Below are 21,709 nucleotides of genomic sequence, written 5' to 3'. Positions count from 1 at the left end.
ACATTCCGTTGAGCACGAAAAGGTCATAGAGCACGCAGCAGTTTTTCATCGCTGGCAAGAATCGTATACTATAGTGGGTGATGTCTGTGCTTGTCAAGAGTTCGCGTTGCCAGCATAGAACCAACACTGTTGTCATTGTTTTGTTGCTTTGTTCGTGACACATACCAACTTGGCGGACTGGCGAGGAATCGGGAGCTTCGAGGGTCTTGTGGGCCCGCTTCACAAAATTCACAAAATTATGCATAGTAAACACAAATTTTAGAATATTGCTTGCACCGTGACACCTCAACGACTACTCCCTGACGTAGTTCGCGCCGTCAGACAAAGGAAACGAAAGCGAAGAAAGAGACGCATACACGGTGTAGTAGAATAGAAGCTTGCCGGAGGAATTCGAGCCAAAAACAAAGAAACAAAAGCAAGGAGGAAGATGTATTTACGATTTTTCAGTAAACAATTTTTTATTAGGTAAGGCCAGGCTTTCGATTTCAAACCAAGAAATTGCCCGTAATTGCTCTAAGAAAATGCTTGCCTTTCTTCTTTTTTACAACTTAATGAAGAGAATCACCGAGACGCCTTGTTATGACACATTATTTACCTCTGCTTTAGGCGCTTTGATTATCGCAACTGGAGGATGGGGTTCTCTATCACCAGAACGTTCGTCTGGACGGCCTTGAGGTGCTTACTGTCGTCCCTGAGCACTCTCGCTTGGATGCCCTTAAGTAGGTTCACGGCCTCCCAACAGCTGTGCACCTAGGGGTTTCGTGGACGTATGAATGGGTGTGACGACGGTTCTTGTGCAGGAATTTTACCGCATTATTTCCGTCACGTCATCCCATGCGGTACGTGCCAACGCGAAAAAATTCCGACGATTTACCTGCGGCCCTCTTCGGCTCCTGAATATACCAGTCTAACCGTTCTTCCCCACGGGTTTAGGTAGTCGTCACTCCTTTGCTCAGTCTGCAGGCAGTAAGTGAATAGCGGGGGACACGGACTACGCGCCACGATGCGGAATCACGCGGGCCGTTCCAACCAGCTCCTCGCTGATGTTGCTGATTTCGTCCTGTACTACGTAATCTTACATCATGTGCCCTCGCTAGCCATTGGAAGGTGGCAGACGGTACTTTTTTTCACGAGTGGTTGGTGACATCATCCTCTCCTGCGGAGCAAAGCACAAGCTTACCGCTTCCTGCCACACTCAAACTAACGTCCTTAACGGGAATTTAACGCCTTAACGCCTTAACAGGACTTTGAGCGATACGCTCTCTACGGACATCGCTGACCACAATCCAAACTGGGACGCATAATTGCCTTATATGCCATTTGCTCACAAGTTATATCGCCGCAATAATTTCGGATATTATCCTTCCTACCTTTTCTTCGGGCTAGAGCCGACATTGCCGCTGGGTTCCTTACTCAGGGAAACTACTCCAGTGCCCGCTTCTCTCTCTTCAATTCACGATATCAACGCCCAGCCAAGCTGTTGGTCCTCGAGGCTTACAATTTACGTATACATTCCTATTATCGCGAGATACTCAGCAAGGCTGCATAAAAAATAGACACCTAATAGAAGGAAAATGGCTAAAAGGGGTTTTTCATCACTTATTTATTATATCTAGGCGGGCTCGTATATCGAAGTGGTTTTTGCTGGTATAGATAGTTCATACGAATGGCTCAAAAATATGTTAGGGTTCCGTCTAACCAGCATTTACGATGGCCAATGTCGATTTGGGGTAAATTACGTTTCTTAAAGATTAGTGAATAGGTCCGTTGAAATATCCAAATGGTCTGAGCTTACAAAACGCAATTTTGTGGTTTTTCCTAACATTTGAAAACTTGAGAAGGGTTTTTGAAATTCATCCCATCAAGAAGTGAAATAGGAAACTATGCGATATTATTATCCCGATTGAAATGCTGGACCTACAGACTTGAACTTTTAGGAGTACATTCCTCTGATAGCGAAGGGGCTCATTCTAACAATACCTTTTAAAGCAAAGCGTTCTACCTCTACCTAGCCAACGGTTCTTTCGTGGCGTGCGGGACAACAAACTCCTAACGCGGCGGAGACGGAGAAGGGGGGAAGTGGGGGTGGAGGGTGCCACTCACGGAACGCACTGTGTATGGCGCGGCAAATTTACCCAGCGTTGCCCGCACGGAAGCACCCTCTCGCCGGCGGCGTCGTCAGCGGTACGGCTTTGTGGTCTGCTTTAGCGACGGTGTACTTGGGCCTGTTTCGGCGCACTGTGTGTTATGGTCATTGGTATATTGGCAAACCAGCGCATTGCCGGGTACTACCGCTGATTTAATATATATATATATATATATATATATATATATATATATATATATATATATATATATATATATATATATATATATATCACCGCTTGAAATACAATTGAATGGTGGTAACGGGCATTACGAAATTTTTTTTTGCTCGAAGAACATACGTAGTAATGTGTTCCAAGCCTAGAACAAGGTTGTTACATCCTGGCATGGTAAAATTGGAATACGGAATGCTCTATATAGTCGATCGTTAATTGACGTTGCGTTATGCAGTGACTTAAAACTACCTGTTCGAGTTATTTTGCGTTCCTTATTTTCTTGTTTTCTCTATACTATGCTTCTTGTTACCAGGAGAAATGTAAGGGACAATAAATACTTCTCAGTGTAAGTTGTTCTGCGGAAGCTACCGCGATATAACAGAGACACATATGTGCTCGAAAAGCATGGAAACAAGAAAGGTTTAACTACAAGTGATATCAGAATCTAGAACACATTTTTGAACTTGCCGTATTGTCCTCGGGCTGACGGGTTTCGTTCTGCATAGCTTGTACCTGAAATGATAAACGAGCAAAACAGAACGATAAATGTGTGCTACAACTTGCAATACTGAAATCAAACCAGCAGAAGCAAAGCTTACTAAACGCACAAAGGACAAGCGCTCGCTTACTTCTGACACAGCTTGCTGTGTGTAATATTAACGAACTATTAGGAGCACAGCAAAGTGAGTGTCTGTGTCTGTAGTGTCTGCTACATGGTATTTACGAAGTTACTTCTCGCGCTGCTATAGAGTTTTATATCGATAGTTTTGCTAGTTGGGCTCTTTTCACAGTAAGAATAACTGAAGGTTTCAAATATGACCATATAGGCTGGGTAACTTTATGCGTGAAATATTAACACTTGTCTACGTCCCTTCTGCCTATAGCAGTCACGCAATCCTTTTTTCTCGGTTGAGAGGGCTTTTCTGGAAATATTCTGTAGAAATAGAATAAGAGCATAAACAGCGTATCGCGAAGACGACATGCGAAACGGCAATTTGGTATCAGTATTCCTAAGTAGTTGCTCAAAGAAAGCCTTGTCCCTATAAAGCACCAAGTTGGGTTTGCAGAGCGGATTTTAGGGCATTTGAAAGATAACGGCCAAGCCACAGTTTATGCATTCCGACTTCAAGTTCCTTACGGAACCTTCCAACATGTTCCCAAAGCAGACACTGATCAAGTTGTGAAACAAAGAGCGAACCTCACTCCGGACAACGGCTGGTTGGCTTCCAAAACACACAGTACGTTCCCCCTGCTTTGGTCAGTACCGACTGGTCTTATGGGGCGGCTACATGCCCTCCCGATTTGAAAGAACATCGCCCATGGCTCTTATATGGGTTATATGGGTCTCATTTTTATCACTCGTAAAGAAAAGGATGTTTCCTATACGTCGCCGCTGGCTGAATATATTGCAACTTTAAATTTCCGACCTACTTGAGGCGAACTTTGGTTCCCTAGAGATCGCACTTCACCATAAAATGCATTTCTTCTAGGAAACAATTTTTGCAAGCGCAACAGCAGCCACATGTAAAGCGTAGCTTTCTTTGTCTCGCTGATGGCGACCGTGCGTGAAAACGCACTGTAGGAAAGCCAACTTTCTCTAAAGATGATGATGGCCCTGAATGAAGTGAAAGATGGTTGAAATGTAAAGTTTTCTCTAGTTGAAAGCCAATGTTTTCGAAGTTTCAAGTCAGAGTCCACAATCCAAATCGCTACGCCCAAAACACATTGCAGCAAAGACAACTTACACAATGGGTTTTCACTAATGCACATCAAGCGCAGGTGCGCATTGAACAATTCATGTTTCGCCAATTCTCTGGAGTGGGTACGTGCCAAACATTTTAAGGGTATCATCATCATCATCAAAGGTCAAATTAAGATGACAGCCTGTGAATCCTTAATGAAATAATACTTTGATTCGTGTTGGTATGCGCCGGAAGAAAGCTTCGCGTTTGAACCATATTTGTCGTTAGGCAAAGGGGCTTTGAATGTTTTTCAAGTGCGCAAGCGATCATTGGTGCAGTCAACGCTTGCTCGTTCTAAGCACGCTCGCATGTGGCCCTGTGGAAACATTTTTCATCGAAAAACAAGCATTGACTGCGCGGTACAAATACACAAAAAACAATTACGGAATTCTGTTGCGGAATTCATATTTATATATTTAGTCTTACTGCACTGTAATAAACTGCAACTGAAGTAAAGAAACCTCGGAATGCAGTAGCTCAAAAAGCATGCGTAATTCCTACCGAGAAGAACTCCTAAAATATCTCTGGTACATTTCTCTGATCCGACAAGCTGGACGCGGTGCCACGTGTATTTCGTTTTCGGTTATAACCTTCAACATGCTTCAAATACTGTTGCACGTTTCTCTAACGACCGAAATATCAAGGTGGGTGACGTGCGGTTGACAGAAAGTGGCCTACATTGCGAAAAGGGATATTTGATCTAACTTGAAAAAGCGTGCGAAAATATTAGGCGTTTAGGTATACTCATTTGAATCTCTAAAAACTTACATTCCACATGAGAGAAGAATAGAAGCGCCATAACAAATCCGGCTAGAACTTTCATTGCAGTCATTGGTAAAATTTGGTCTTACGCTTCAACGTCAAGTCGCAATGTTTACAAGCCCAGGTCATAATTCCTCTTTTATAGGCTGCCGAAATAATAGCACGCATCTTTTTCTGAGCACAAATTTACGTCTGATGACGTAAAGCAATAAAAAAGGCTCCAAACAAGGATTCCAATTTTTCTGCGTTGTTCAAATTTATTTGTAACTGTTGCAGCATTAGTTGTCACCCATATTTTTAGGCATTGAGAAAAATAAAGCACAGGACATGATTACACAACGCTATTGTGCATGGTTGCGCCCTCCGTATATTTTTTGCCTGACAGTGAGCTAGAAACGTTTTCTTAAAAAACATTTTTTTTTCTTTGCTTGCCCTATCCAAAGCATGGTTTTCCGATCCACGTTTTGGAAATGGGCGACAAAGGTACCTTTTGAAGCAAACAGCGTGGTACGCGTCAAGGACCTCAAACAAAGACCTCGGGCTTCCAAGGGGGTGTATGAAGAGGGACATACGTATTCACTTTAAAATCGGTGAAAACCACCCTGGAAACGAGTAATAAAGAACACAACGCTTGCAATAAACCGCAATACGCGTGTCCAAAGGCAACACGGGCAACCATTGCTGCCGAAAAATGTCAGCGACTGAGAGCATGTATTTCGTAATGCTCAAGGAATTGTACATTTAGCACGTTGTACCTGTAGCACTTTGTAGCACGTTGCAGCCCACCTGTAACGCCCTGCTGTGGACGCTGCTGTGCAACGCATAGGAGCACAAAAGTGCTGCTTATAAAAATGGTTGTCTTATAAGAAAACAGAGCCCATACCCTAGGGAGAATTAAACAGTAGGATTATCGGATGTGATGGTGGGATATATTTTGTTGTAAAATGAGCGTGCATACCGCACAGTTTAAAAGAATAACGTATAAGTACAATGGTTGCATTGACAAGGCACCGCGGCAGGCACACAGGTTAGAAAGACAAGTTCTCGGAGCTTGCTTCATCATTAACTAACTAACCAATAAATAAATAAATAAATAAATAAATAAATAAATAAATAAATAAATATTAAAACAAATATAAATAAAAAAGTAAATAAATAGAATAAATAAAAATAGAGAATAATTGGATGAATTCGTCGATCGATCCCCAGAAGCAGCTCCACAAGGAATATTCTTGGCGACTTTTATTTCCCTTGAGCACTGCCGAATTCTGAAATTAAAGCCTGATCGGCCTTCAGATTTTCCGACCGATAGTCCCGACAACAAGACTTCATGTGCTGACTTTGTTAAAACGATCGACCCTGATTTAACACCAGCGCAAATTGACAATCTTTGGAACCTTCTGAGCTAGTTTAGAGAGATTTTTGGCTTCAGTGACTGCCCTTTAGGCTCAACCACATTGTTGAAACGCCGAATCCACCCTGGCCATGCGAGCCACATCCATCGGCAAGCATACCGTGCTGCTGCTGCTGAACGCCAGGTTATTCAAAAGGAGGTGTATAAAATACTTCAAAACCCATAATAAAGCCTTCGTTTAGTCCTGGGCTTCGCCGACAGTCCTGGTCAAAAAGAAAGACAAGACCTGGAGATTCTCTGTCGAGTACAGTGATCCCAATAATACTACTAAGAAAGAAATCTACCCATTACCCCGAATATGCGATAGTTTCGACCGTCTTCACGGAGTGGAACATTTAACAGGCTAGTGACAAATCGCCGTGGACGACACGCACAGAGACAAAACTGTTTTCAGTACGATGGATGGACTTCATCGGTATTAGGTCATGCCGTTCAGCATTTGCAATGCGCCGGCAATAGTCTAAGGCGTAAGAACTGACTGTATTGCAGCTTCAGGTCGTCCACCTGCCTGTGTTACCTTCGCGATGTGACCGTTTTCTCCCCTACATTTGGGACTAATCTTTTTTTTCGCCCATCGGCCATCGTTGTCGTTCTCCTTGAAACCCACTTTTCCCTTGAAAAATCTGAAGTCCTTCAAGTGTAATTTTGGGCTCCGGCCAATTACCATCCTCGGCCGTCACGTCGAAGCGCGGGGCGTACAACCTGACCAAGAAAAGTTTGAGGCAGTCTAAAGTGCTCTTGCTCCTACATCCTCCAAAGCTATACGTGGTTTCCTTGGAGTATGCTCGTTGTTTTGCTGTTTTGTTTGGGTTTACTGACGCAAGGGTATCTATGACCAAGAAGAAGAAGAAAGGAAAGGCCGGGAGGTTAACCAGGTGTAGAGCCCGGTTTGCTACCCGACACTGGGGGAATGGGGCTCAGGGAATAAAAATTCCCCCGCATTTCCCCGAGGGGGAGAATGTGAAAGTGCGAATGCACGGTTGTCGGCCCGCTTGCGGCGCTTGCGCTCGGCACCCGCAGCCCACCGCCTCGCCCCCTTCTCTTCCATCTCTTCCATCGGGTTTGTAGTATCACGTGTACACCACGCAGTTATCAAGCCGCTATAACGCCGCTGAGTCGCCAACGCAACGCCGCTGACGACGTAGTTTGAATGCGTTAAAGATATAAGGAGCGTTCCTAACTCTGAAATCAGCGTGGCTTCCGTGGCTCAGTCGGGAGAGCGTCGCGCTGCGGCCGCAACGTCCTCGGATCGAAACCGGGCTCCGGATGCTGCTATTTTTTTATATAGTGTAGTGGCCTGGCTGGCGCGCCGAGAGAGGGTGTTGCGAGCTGGAGAGTAGGCGAGGGGGGAGAGGAGGCGCTACGCGAGCGCCCTCACGCGTCGGAAATCCGGCGCCGTTGCTAGGCACGCTAGCTAGCTCCGTTGCTAGGCTACGGACGGAGGGTGGACGAGTGATTCAGGGTCGCTTAAGAAGTGCATTCGCACTTAAACGGGCGGGAGAAGAGGAACAGATAGGGGTGGAAAAGCGCGCACTCTAGTCCCGTTTCGGGCACTATAGTCTTTCACGCAAGTTCGTTTCACTCAGGAAACGTAAAAGCGTTTTCGTCGCCTTCTGCGAGGTCGGTGATAAAGACCGATGACTTAGAATAGTTTCCACTGTAAATGGCCGATTGTCCAATCGGCTAAGCGCGGTGGCAAGCACGCTCCTCTCCTACGAGCATTCGGCGCAGCGACACAGCACATGTTCTATAGTCTCGTCCGCCCCACAGGCGTGACAGTAGGCGTTGCCCGCCATCCCGATGAGGAAGGAGTAGGATTTCGTGAAGGCCACTACCAACCACAGTCTACAAAGTAAACTTGACTGGGGTCGAGACAGCCCATACGAAATACAGCGCTGAAGAAAAGGATCCTGAATATAAAGACGGGGATGTGAGAAGTCCGGTGTGTTCAATTGCTGCATGGTAATCCTGCGCGCAAAGGAGCGAAGTGTCCTGGCGGCATCGGTCCTTGAAAGCGGAAGCAAAATGGTGCGGTCGCTCTCATGGCCTGTACGGGCAGCTACATCCGCCAACACGTTACCGATGACTCCGCAGTCACCTTGAAGCCACTGGAAAATTGCGTCATGGCTGGGTGTGATGGCTTGATGGAATCTTTCTCTTATCTCTCTCACCAGTTGGTGTAGGGGGCCGTAGCGCAGGGCTGCACGTAAGCTCTGTAAGGCAGCCTTGGAATGCGAGAAGATCGCCCAATTTTGAGGAGTAGCTCCGATGACATGATCAAGAGCCTGACGAATGGTTGAAAGTTCTGTAGCTGTCGAGCTCGTGGTATCGCCAACACTGAATCGAGTTGTGGCACAATCTGCGGGCACAAACACCGCACCTGCCGAACTGGATGACGTTACTGAGCCATCCGTGTACACATGTTTCCGGCCGTCGTACCGTTCATGCAGTAACAGCAGCGTAAGCTGTTGAAGGGCCAATAGTGACAAGTCGGCTTCTTTTCTAATTCCCGGAACACTGAAATGAATCTCAGGTTGTGCAAGGCACCACAACGGGGAGGACGGTGTTGCCGAAGGGGCGTACCCCGAAGGGATTCCAGCCCTGTGCGTTGTGATAATGGCTGAAAAAGTAGATCAGGCTCTATTTTGAGGAAGCTGCGCCAGATGGTGAGAAGACAGCCTCGTGAGGAGCCTGATGTGCAGGCGTAGTGTTTCAGTAGCAACGTACGTTGCTATTTGGTGTTCCTGAGCGATGCAAACGGTGCCCACTGTTGATGCACAACGCGGCAAACCAAGACACGTACGCAGCGCCTGCACTTGGACGCCCTGTATTACCCGCAGGTTACTGGTGCAAGTGTTGGCAATTGCTGGCAAGGTGTAACGCAAGGCTCCTAAAAAGTGCGGAGTATTGTTGCAGCATTCCTCTTACCGATGTTCCCCACGTTTTTCCAGCAAGAAATCTGATTATGTGAGCACTTGTGGCAAGTTTCTTCTTAAGGAAAGACACATGTGCGCTCCAGGAAATGTCCCTGTCGATGATGACGCCAAGAAATTTGTGATGCCTGGAGTAGGGAACCAACCTCCCATTGATCTTGATGGGATATTGGGCTTGGGCTTGGGCTTCCGGGGCTTGCGGGTAAATGCATTGGTAAAACCGCATGGGCTTGCGGGTAAATGCAACCAACGCGCACTTGTCACCCGAGACACTTAGACCTTGTTGTCGCAGGTAAGATCGCGTTATATTGGCCGCCTTTTGAAGTCGTGCCCGTAGTTGTGGTTGGTTGACCCTCGAAGCCCAGAGGCAAATGTCGTCGGCATAAATGAGGACGCAGACATTCTTGGGGAGAGCGTGCACAAAGCCTGACGATCACTAGGTTGAAAAGAGTTGGACTTAGCACCCCACCTTGAGGAACACCACGTTGAATAAAGTGCTGTGATGTCGGGCTATCCTCGGTTATGACATAAAAAGATCTTCTGGACAGGAAGCTTTCTATCCATCGGTAAAGTCGCCCACCACGTCCGTAGTGCTCCCGGGCGTCTGGAATAGCCTCTTGAACGACGTTGTCATAGGCGCCCTTAACGTCAAAGAAGAGGGCTGCTGAAATGGGTTTCCAACTTTTTTCTTGCTGTGGAAATGTTACCAAGTCCACCACGCAGTCTGTTACCTAGTCCACCACGCAGTCTATGGAGGAACACCGGCGCCGAAAACCAGCCATAACTTCAGGGTATATATTGTTGTATTCGAGGTACCACTGCAGCCGCGTGAGTATCATTCTTTCCATGACCTTACAAAGGCAGCTTGCCAGGGCAATTGGACGATATGATGGAAGGTCAAGCGGAGATTTGCCAGGCTTGAGTAAGGGGACCAGACGGCTTACTTTCCACACCGGTGGAACGATACCATCCATCCACGTCTTGTTAAGGATCTCCAAAAGTGTTTGACGTGCTTGAGGACCAAGGTGGCTTAGTGTTGAGTAGGAGATTCCATCGGGACGCCATTTTAAGAAATCAACCGGCAACAGTTACGAAAGGTTCCACTAGATAGGTTCTACGTTGTGCTTGCAACGCACGTGGAGTAGGGAAAAGCGGTTCTATAAACGTTGAAGCAAGACGCCTCGATTCATGCGCGTCTTCGCCGTACAGCAGCGTTGGCATCGAGACACCCGGCCTGGAGCAGGGGAACGCTGTAAATTCAAAATGATTTAAGGAAACCTATGGCGTCTTTACCTTGGGAGGAGCGCGACGCAAGAGGAACAACATGAGAGGTGAGCGGGAAGGCGAAAGGAGTCATTTACTTGGCAAAAGTCGATAAAGACTATCGTTTTTTGTCGAAAGTTGCAACGAAAGGACCAGATATGCCGCCAATTTTTAGTTTCCTTCTTTTAGTACCCTTTTTTAATACTAATTCCGGAATTCCTGTGTGCAGGATAGCAAAACAAGGCTCTAGCCAGGCTAACAATCGTGCCTTAATTTTACATCCTTAGATGCTTCTTGTCGGCACCGGGGTGATTAGAAATCAACTCCTGAAGAAATTTGTAATATTAGTGACTACACCAGGAGTGGCATCTGTTTACGGGGCTGTTGCAGAACCATTGTCTGTGAATTATTAATTGTAAATGACAGGCTGCTATGTGCCTGTACTTTCAATTATTTTCTACGCAGTAAATCCAAACAAGAAACATTTTTTCTCTAAAGCTCAAGACGCACGCTCAAAAAGTAGCCTTTAGGATGGCTGGCCAAGGTTCCTTTTTCACCGTTGCGAATAATGCGGGAAAACATGGTGCTGCACAATAAAAACTACGGTGAGCGCAATTTTTCCCTGAAGATGTGAACAAAAGGTAACTTTGACATTTTTTTTTACACGCAGATGCTAAATCATGCACATAAGGCTCCCATTGCGGTGGGGATACGGTTTAATAAAGTCTGTACATTCTTAGCACCCAGCGGGACCACATAGGAGGGTCCGTTTTATTGTGTTCTGCGGAAAACAGCAATAAAGGAAAGGACAAAGAACCACAAGTAGCACTGAAAACGCAAAAAACAGAATTGACATGCTTAAAATATCTCGATCGCCCTATACATTGTGCTGCAACAAGAGCAGGTATACCTTGGAAATACAGCGCGAACAAAGGGACAAAATAGAGCAATAGCCAGGACGAGGGCTTCCTCGCCACTGACTGTTTTAGTCGCGAAGGCAGCTATGTACAGCAGTAAAAATTGAGTGCGCACCCTCCGTCACAGAGGCTAGAAAGCGAAACAGCATTGTTACGACTCCTGAAAAAAGAACATAAACCACTCGAGCAACATCATGTGAACTGCTTAAGAGAAATAGGCCAATTCCTGCAGCTGGTTCTGTGGTCCGAGCTATGTGTAGCAAGTTTTGAGTACCGCATTTATTTGGGGCACGAAGCCACGATCCTGTAAGCCATGTGCGCGGAAGTTTCAAGCGAAGCTTATGCGACGAGGGGTTGTTGCATATTTCGTGTACGGCAACCGAAATTTCCGAGGCGGCCCATGTCCTCAACGTGGGACGCGTTGGAAAAGGAAAACAAAGGAGTGTTTGTGCGAGTAAACGCGGTCACTACCAAAGTGGCACCATTGAAAACATTTAAACCTCAAGCTTATATGTCTGATTACGTAAATATGCATCCTAACAGACTTCTAATTATAGGCTCAATTTACGAGACAAGTATGGACTTACTTCTGAAGACAAGAAGCCAGTATATGTCCACTGAGATAGACATTTATGGTGAAATATATATCAATACCCATAAATTTAAGGCGTATCAGTGTGAAAAAATAACAATTTCGCCATAAACACGACGTCTTTCACTAATCAACCATGTAGTTTTATCGTGGATGACAACTCCTCCGCTCATTCATACTAAGCATAACTCTCGGTTCCCATTCTTTCTACCATGCGGGTGATAGCCGATGCGGTAAAACTAGGGGTTGTATTCAATGATAGCCTCAAGTAATTCATTTCAGATGTAGTCCCACCTTACTAAACATACCTTATTGGTTTTATTAGCAGTGCGACACATTACGCAAATAAATAAAATTGCCTCAAATAAACGCTGTGAAGGTGGTTTGAATGAAAAGCTTTGTATGACACCCAAAACAATTTCCCACGCGACTTTACTTGAATTCCCACACGTTGCTCTACATAGAGTGAAATCAGAGATTCTGCCAGCCGCTACTTGGAATTCGTGGGGGCGGCGTCCCGAACGCAGCAGCATTGGCCAGGGCCGGCCTATAGCGGTGGACGCCGCCGCCGTAGCCCGGCTGTGCATCGGTAGAAATAAAACGGATAGTAGCGTCTATCGAAGGGTGAGACAGTGAAACCTAGCCATCCTGATATGCTAGCTCGGGGATACAACAAGCGCAGACACCGAGAGAAGTCGGCATGTGAGGTTGGTGATTCCCATTTGTAACAATTTAAACTAGTTAGCTTAGTAAGATTGAGAATTTTGAGAAATCTCACACATCTTTTAGAACCGCTATTTACATATCCAGTTGCTCCTTTCGCATTTTGTAATTCCTCTGAAAACACAACCGAATTTCTATTCGCTAATTAAGTAAATGGAGTCCCATTTCTAGCAAGCAGTGCGCAAAAGGTAGCGTTTCTCTAGCGGGCAAATGTCCGTACGTGTCTCTACATTTTGTTTTCCGTCCTCCAAACCAATCCCTAATGTATCTTCGCCGTACGACCACTTAATTACATCGGGTCCGGGTTACCGAGGATGTGCTGTCAAACAAGTTAATAATCTCTGCGAAGGAAGCGCGCAAAGGAGACGAACCTGCGCGAAAACAGGTCCAGAACATCCGTCGCTAAAGCAGACGACCACGCCGTAACGTCGACGTTACTGCCGGGGAGTAGGCACCTCCGCGCGGGGAACGCTCAGAAAATTCGCCTCGCCATCTGCAGTGCGCTCCGTGAGTGCAACCCAGCGCTTCCACCCCCGTCCCAACCCCACCCACAGCCGCCTACCCCACTTTGGGAGATATTTGTCCCGCATTCCCCGAAAGAACCGCTGGCTGGTAGAGGTAGAAAGCTTTGCTTTAAAACACCACTACCCATCTTCTTTACAGACCAAGTGTAGCTACAGCGTTGCGCTCCCTTAAACCCTTAAAACATTGTCATAAACCACCTCAATAACGCTCTAACCTCTGTATATTGTTCGTAACTAAAAATAATGTTTTGATGTGGTGCGCAAGAAAACCATAATTGCCGCAACCATAATTGTCGTGCGCAACAAAAGACACGTTGCTCTTGTAAAGAAAATACAAAACAAGACACACACTCATTGCTGCCTAGCGCGTTTGCGCCGGTGTAGGTCCTCTTTTTGTAATTTTCTTGAATGGCTTCTGTTACAAATAGCCAAGCAGATTTGATAGAACTTGGAGACTGCATCGTGTTTAATAATCAGCAACATTGTAACTCTGTTCATTTCAATCTTATGTCTAGGAAAAAAAAACATAATGATCTTGAATATTTTTTAGCTGTTCTCAATCGCACTTTGATGTTTTAATTTCCTCTGAAACGGGGTTTACTTCTCAAGCTGATGATTTTACAATGTCTGGATATAAGTGTTTCTATCTTAACCGTAATTTTATAAGAGGTGGAGGCGTGTCAATGTTGCTTTCCAGTGTTATGGAATGTGAACTGCTCAATAATTTCTGTTGTATAACACCCCATTAACTAAAAACAGTTCCTCAGTATGACACGCAAGTGTTTTGTGTTTGTTACCATTGGTCTTGCGGTGTAATTTCTATTTGTTTTCTTTCTGGATGTTTTTTGGAATTTAAAAATGAACGCGAGTATAGCGCAATCATGGTTGGTGACTTTTATATTAATTTTCTCGTCGAAACTATAATGAAGTCAGAATTTGAAGCCCTTCGCAACACTCTAAAATCCACTACACAATTTACAGCTACTTCAGATACTCTCTGAGACCTTTTAATTACAAACAATGAGGAAACTTTGCTGAGTTCTTGGGTTAATATTTTGCTCTCAGTGACCACGTTCCTGTGTTTCTGTCCGTCATACGTCATGGTATTTCTAAAAAAACTTCTGCAAGTAACCTGCTCTTTTCGGGATATCAAACCGTATACTCGAAATAAATTTCGAGAGTGCATAGGTCGAACGAATCGGAACGATGTCTTTCGGGAGACCAGCTCTCATGCTGCACATGACAAGTTTGTGGTAAAGTAGCGGGTAAAACATCGACGCACATCCAAAACGGATCCGACTTTGTTGAGAGAGTGCGACATGTGACCTTGAGTCCCGACGACGCTATGGTGTCCTTTGACGTGACATCCCTTTTTACCAGCGTCCCTGTCGACCTTGCTGTGACCGCATGCCGGGATGTTTAGAACCGTGACAGCACACTCGCTGACCGCACCCCCTTTGACGTGCCTGAGCTCTGCAAGCTGCTCGACTTCTGTTTGAGGAACGCGTACTTCACGTACTGCAACAAAATCTATAAGCAGGCCCGCGGCACGGCGATGGGAACTTCAATATCAGTAACTACAGCTAACCTTGTGATGGAGGCCATAGAAGAAAAAGCTCTGGGTTCTTTCACGCCCGCCCCAAAAGTTTCTACCGTTACGTGGACGATTGCTTTTGTGTTCTCCGAAAGGATGACGTTACAAGATTTCAGCAATGCTTGAATTCCGTGGAACACAGTGTCCAGTTCACTGTTGAACAAGACGAAAATGGATGGCTGCCCTTTCTTGACGTTCTCGTAAGGCGCACAGATAATGGACTCGCCTTTTATTTGCACAGGAATGCGACCCACACAGGCCAGTACCTTAACTTCGCCTCCTGCCACCCTGTTGGCCGAAAGACATCTGCTGTTACTCCTTGGTAACCCGCGCCAAGCGCATTTGCACCGGAGAGAAGCAACTAGACCGAGAACTAAAGAAGATTCAACAAGAACTATCTCAGAACGGGTGCCTGCGGAAATTCATCAAGCAAATTGAACAGAGAATTTTGTCTTTTGCCGAAGATGCACCGAGAAAACATTCCACTCCAGGGCGGCAATCCCTTACGACGCCGGCATCAGCGAAGCCCTTTCGAGGGTATTTTCCAATTATGACTTGCGGGTTGCCCACGTGCACTGCGCAAAACTTCGTGGCAAGCTAGTGAAGGTGAAGGACAAGCTCCCGAAAGAAATGTACCCTGGTGTCATTTCCGTTTTCCGACTGCGACTACGTATACTTTGGTGAAACTGGAAAGTTCCCGAGACGCCTCAAGGAACACCAGCGTGACGTAACCAAAAAGAACGTCACGGCGAATGCACTCGGAGAACACGTGGAAGCTCATAATCACCAAATTGACTGGGACAGTGCCACAATCGTCGAAAAAGAAAGAAACGGAACAACCAGGCTTCTCGTCGAATCGCTTGTTATTCAAACGACATCAGATACCATCAACCGGACAGAGGGCAATATGCCCGGTTATCTACGCAGGATCATTACGACGCATCTTGAAAGCATGAAAAGCGCGACGACGTCTTGCCTCACCTCGTTGTCATCAAAGATTTCGTAAGGGATCCGAAACGTCAATTTTATTCTTTTGACTTGGTCTGTGACCGCAATTTTGTTATGAATTCTTCGAGTTCAGTTACTATTGCATTGTAATACCCCTGCTCGTATAGTCGTATAGTTTTACTCTACAATTTTTGTTGTTCCGTGACGAATTCAAAAACAGCTTACATAACTTTGTGGCCGCTAATCTCAGGAAGGTGTGTATTGTGTGATAAGGTTTCAGGTTTAGTTGTCAGTATCAGGCCTAGAATACTTGATTGATTGTAGGGTTTAACGCGCCGACGCAACGCAGGCGATGAGGCACGCCGTAGTGGAGGGCTCCGGATTAATTTTGACCACCTGGGGATTTTTAACGTGCGTCGAAATCTCGTACACACGGGCGTTTCTGCTTTTCGCCTCCATCAGAAAAGCGGCCGCCGCGGCCGGGAATCGAACCCGCGACCTTGTGCTCAGCAGCGCAACGCCTTAGCCACTGAGCCACCGCGGCGGGTAGGCCTCGAATACTAAAAGTTTCACCAGAAATGTGTGTAGGTTCGGTTATCAGTTGTGTCAAGTTGAAATTTAGGCAGGCTCTAATGAATTCATTTGTTCTGGAGTGGCCTGTTATTAATTGGTTGGCGTCATTCCAATCGATGTCGGGAAAGTTGAAGTCTACAAAAAGTAGGATTTGCGCGGTTTAAAATTTCGTAGCCAGCTGATTGAGTATATTGTTTAGATCTTGTGGGAAATCAGGGTTATTGTCCGGCGGCCGATAGCACACACCTACCAGAACTGGCTCCGGTACAGCGCGGCAGATTAACCACAGAAGTTCGACCGTAGAGTGAATATTCATCATTGAACAGGATAACTGCTCATGACAGCAATGAGTACGCCCCCACCACGTGTTTCTTTCCATTCCTTCCGGAAAACAATAAAATCTGGCATTTCGGCTAGAACCTCACTATCTGTGACGTCATCCGCCAACGACGTTTCTTTCAGAACTGGTATGTTGCTGCCCGATGTCGATACAAGATTTGATACTGCGTCACTTCGTGGAAGGAATCAGATGATAATACTCAAGATTACAGAGAAGGAAATGCTAGTTTGGCCCATTGTAATATTAACACGTTTGGTTTTTGCTGCACGTCCGGCCGATTGCTATGAAATTTCTCCTACAGGTTGGGGTGTTTTGTTGGAAATTCATCTTTCTGAACAAAGATACCAAGTGCTGTGCGGGCAAAGGTTTGGTACGGGCGAATGCGACAAGGTGTTTTCAGGCTTTGAGAACGGTTTCCGAAAAATCTTACTTTTCAGTTTACGTTCATTCGAGAGAATTTTCTCTTTGCTTTTAAAGAAACTGAACTTGGCTAGTACAGGCCGCTGACGATCATTCTGGTGCCGGCAAAGGCGGTGAGCACGTTCGATTAATTTAGGGTCAAGAGTCAAGTATAGGGGTCAAGAGTCAAGTATAGATGGTCGCAGCTGTGGTTAATAATTATTTCCTCGGAATCTGCCATTTTTTCGCACGGGTTGAGGTCAGGGAGGACGTAAAAGATGAAGTTGCTCCTTCGGGAACGATTTGCAGCGTCGTCAACCAACGCCTCCACGTCGCAGATTGGACGGGCCATGCCTGCGGTATTACCATTAATTGCTTCGACATCCTTCCCAACAGTTACGATACCTTGGTAGTGAACTTCAAGATCCGTAATACGTTTAGTTAGATAAGTTTTGGCTTAGTTTGTTGTTAGTACCTCAGCTTTAAGTCCTTACACTTCGGCGAGCTGTCTAGACTGACCAGCAGATAACGTTTGCTGTTGGGGAAGACTAATGTTAACGGTGAGAGGGTCTTTAGACGGCGAGTAGTCAAGGAAAGAGTTAGGGCCAGGGTTGGAGTCGACGTCCCTCGACAGAAGCAAGAGAGCACGAGCGACATTCACACATTGAATGGCAACGGGCCAACACCAATGTGGGCTGGGTAGCTGTACCAAAAAATAATAGCTATTTTTTACAGTGAATAGGTCATGGGGTACACGAACCTGAATTGCGAAGATGAACGGGTTAGTGGACCGTGCGATGTCACAGCCACAGAGCCCACAAAGGTGAACGGGTGGTTTCTGACAATTTAGAGTGGTTGTCTCAGAACGCGTCGATGACATCGGTGATACGATGATGACGTCGGCGAACCTCTGATCGGTCGGCGCATCAGGACACCCGGAAGCGTTTGCAGCACACATGAGAAGGATGGCGTCATTCCCGGTGCTGAGTCGCTCGCGGAACACGAGAACATTCGCGGAACGCGGAACGCGAGACCAGCAACTTAGCGATGATAGGGGCCAGCGTCTGCATAGCAAAGAACGGGTTAGAGGACCGTGCAATGGCACAGCCGCAGAGCCGACCAGCTGCGAGCTGTTATGCAATGCAATGGGCTTAGGCTACGCACTTATGCAATGTAATGTGCATTACACCTTTCCAATGCAATGTGCTTGACATGACATGACGCGAACACTTTCCAGAATACCATAAAAAGAATATTCCACCACATCCACCATCATTTTCAGCAGGTCACCCCATGATACTTCGGAAGCGCTCCAGTACTTAAGTGTGACAAGGCTCATGCACCTCATTTCATAGTGTCACGAGACGTGGTGGACAGTCCCCGTGGTACCGTGGCCCATACCCAAAGATGAGGACAGGGAAGAAACTGTGTGCGGAGCCAGCCAGGGCCATAGTTGAGCCAGCCCGCAGCTAAGGCTGCATGTAAATAGTTGGCACTCTAGAAATACATCTGGAGGGTTGCAAGCTGGGCTAGTTGGAAAGACATTCTTGGATGAAACCAGCGCGAACACAGACACAGACAAAGGAAGTGTACCACAAGGACAGCCGCTGGTCTAACAACTAAATTTTAATATAAGAAACGATGAATATAAATACTGATCACAAACAATAAAGAAAACAAAGACAGTGCGTATGGCGTAACCAAGTTTGCAACGGTGAGGTTGATTGTACGCATGTTACAATCAAGGCACACGCAGGTACGCCATGTCATTAGGATTTAGACACATGCTTGTTTGACTTACACACTTATCACCTCCTTCTGCTATGTGGAATGCCTCCATGATTTCGCGGGTAGTTTGATTACGGTGCCTAAATAAAATATTATTGGCAGGAAAATTAGGTTTGCATTGGCTGCACTTAGCACAATGCGAAGAAAGATGGGATGATACAGGGCCTTTCAAGAACAATTCATGTTCTCTCAAACACACGTTGATACAGCGGCCAGTTTGCCCAACATAGGTTCGGCCACAAGGCAAAGGAAGGCTGTACACAACTCCCGTTGCGTATGCGACATATCGGTTTTTGTGGTTGACACCACAAGCAACCCCTTTCTTCTCACTTCCCTGCTCTATCTTTCTGTCAACCCAGCCACATACAGAACGCAACTTGTTGCGGGCAGTGATAGCCACTTGCACTCCATAGTGATGGCCCACTTTTTTTAGGCGGTCTGTAATCGTATGGATGTATGGGATGACGGCAACGTTTTTGGACTTTTGTGTGTCCTCAGCAACATCCCGGCCGCCGGACTTTCTTTTTATGATTTTTACAAGTTTTTCACACGACCATGAGAAGAGATGCTGTTGAAATCCCGCCTCCCTTAACTTTTTAACTTGCCCATTGAAGCTATTTGTCATCAAGTGCTGGCGCGATTTCAAAATGGCTGAGCGAAAACAAGACAAGGCAATAACGTTTTTGACAGCCTTAGTATGGCCCGATGAGTTATTCATCAAAGGCTTGACCGATCGTGGCGCATACATCCAGCAGACTCCTTATCAAACCGAATTTAGAGATCCAGATGCTGGATGCCATTCTGTTTTGTAGTTTCAATCGTGAAATTGAGTCCCAAGCCCCTTTGCTTAAATACGTTTAAACTATCCACAGTCGCTCTTAGGACGGAGCAATCCTCAAAAATAACCAGGTAGTCGTCTACGTAACGGAAAACTTTAGTGGCATACCGTTCAGGTCCCTCTCAAGAGAGCGATCAATTTTGGCAAGAAAAATGTCGCTTAGAATTAGAGCCACTCGCGAGCCGATACATACTCCCGACTTCTGCGTACACTACACCGTCCCGGCTAAACAACCAAAGAGTTTAAATAAAAAGTCAAAAGTTCGAAGAAAGCTGGAACCGGTATGCCGGTTACATTTTTAAATGCCATTTCGTCGTTATCTTTCGTAATGCACTACTTCACAGCGGGCAAAAGATTGGTATGAGGAAGCGAATAGAACAGATCTTCCACATCTATGCTAATAGCAGAGCAGTGCAAAAGGTGATGCGTATCCAAATACGTGACTACAGCATGGGAATTTGGGACACGGAAGGGATCATCAACGTGCAAAGTGGAAAGACACTTCTGTAAAAACCCAGATACACAGTACTGCCACGTCTGTCGCTCGGTAACAATTACTCTAAATGGGATTCCTGGCTTATGGGTCTTGGCTGTGTAGAAAACATCAAGATGAAGCTTATTAGCCTTTTTTACCGATTCTGCAACTTGCCCAAATTCATGTCTATCAGCAAAAAGCATGCTTCCTTCTTTCTTTCCATAAAGTTCACACCCGCTTCCTTAAAGCTTCTCACTACTGCGGCCAAAGCCTTATGGCCAAAAAGAGCCTCAGGCAAACAAGCATGGGTCTCCATTCTAAAGAGATTGCATATCTGTGTGTGCCTTGATTGTAACATGCGTACACGCAGCCGTGGCGTGCACGCAGCCGTGGCGTGCACGCAGCCGTCAAGGCTAACGAAGTCGCGCCGGGCACCGCAGCAAACCAATACCACATTACGACGATGTCCTCAAGCTCGTGTCCCCAGCGAGAGAAACCCATATGAAGACCAGCCGAGATAACCCGTGCCTATGCCGAAGGTGCGCTCCCTCGCTCTTCCGTCCGAAGTGGCTCCAGAAGCTTCTTCCCATCGGCGCGACTGAAGCTGTCGTTGTTGCGGGGCTAGGACTCGTCAACATCATCATCGTCGTTCGTGGCGGGAAGTGAATCGTCACTGCCTTTTTCACCGCAGCACTCATCCTCATCGAATCGTCAGATTGCCTCGTCCTCGACCAGGACGGCTGTCCTCGATCGGGTGGCGCGGGGGGGGGGGGGGGGGGGGGTGATGTCACGAGATGTGGGGAATACTCCCCGTGGCACCATTACTAACCACCACCAACGATGATGACAAGGAAAATGTTGTGTGCGGGGAGCCGAAGCTTCACCGATGGCGAGAGGTAAATAGTTCGCAGTAAGTAAATATATCGCTGCGTCGCAAATTGTTTGTGTCATCTGCCGCAAAGTTCAAATATCACCAATTTCGAGGATGTGGCCCTGACATGGGTCATTTTATGTGTTTTAAAATCTTGTAGTTTTACACTAAATGTTGACGGGATACAACAATCTTTAAAGCTCAAACATTAAACGCATTTCCTTTATCTGCCGGATTTTCTGCTGCGCAACAATCTCCAGGTGGCTATTCATTATTTATTATTTCGCAGTACCTCACTGGCTCCAAATAGCATTGCGTGAGTAGGAAACATGTAAAAAATAGGCAGCGCACTACATTGGAATCCCATTAGGGTAAAGAACGAAAACAACAACAAAGCATCATCAATTTGGTAATGCAGCCTATCACGAAAATTTTCGTATACGGTGGGATATAAAGCTAAAACATAGGCAATTCCAAATGGCTCGACACACTATTATGTGACAATATTCTTTACAATTTTGAGCAGGTTTTACTACACTTAAAGCAGACCACAATATTTTGGCGCTGTGTATCACACGGTCTTGCGCCATAAAAAATTGGCTCCAATTCACGCTGTGAAGGTGGTTGGAAAACAAAGCTTTAAACGATACCAGAGTCCTTCAATGCTTTACTGGTCACGAAACTTCGGCGCT

The 21,709-nt window shown here is 46.1% G+C and overlaps 1 pseudogene; it reads right to left on the bottom strand.

Moving 5' to 3' along the window:
- Window positions 1–615: 615 nt before the first annotated feature.
- LOC144137577 (uncharacterized) lies at window positions 616–18,496 on the bottom strand (annotated as a pseudogene).
- Window positions 18,497–21,709: the final 3,213 nt, after the last annotated feature.

This window comes from Haemaphysalis longicornis, unplaced genomic scaffold (assembly GCF_048455015.1).
Source record: "Haemaphysalis longicornis isolate Haplotype H1 unplaced genomic scaffold, Haemaphysalis longicornis Haplotype H1 scaffold_41, whole genome shotgun sequence".
In the NCBI taxonomy this organism is placed as follows: Eukaryota; Metazoa; Arthropoda; class Arachnida; order Ixodida; family Ixodidae; genus Haemaphysalis; species Haemaphysalis longicornis.
The sequence above is the reverse complement of the archived record's forward strand: the minus strand, read 5'-3'. Positions and strand labels throughout refer to the sequence as shown.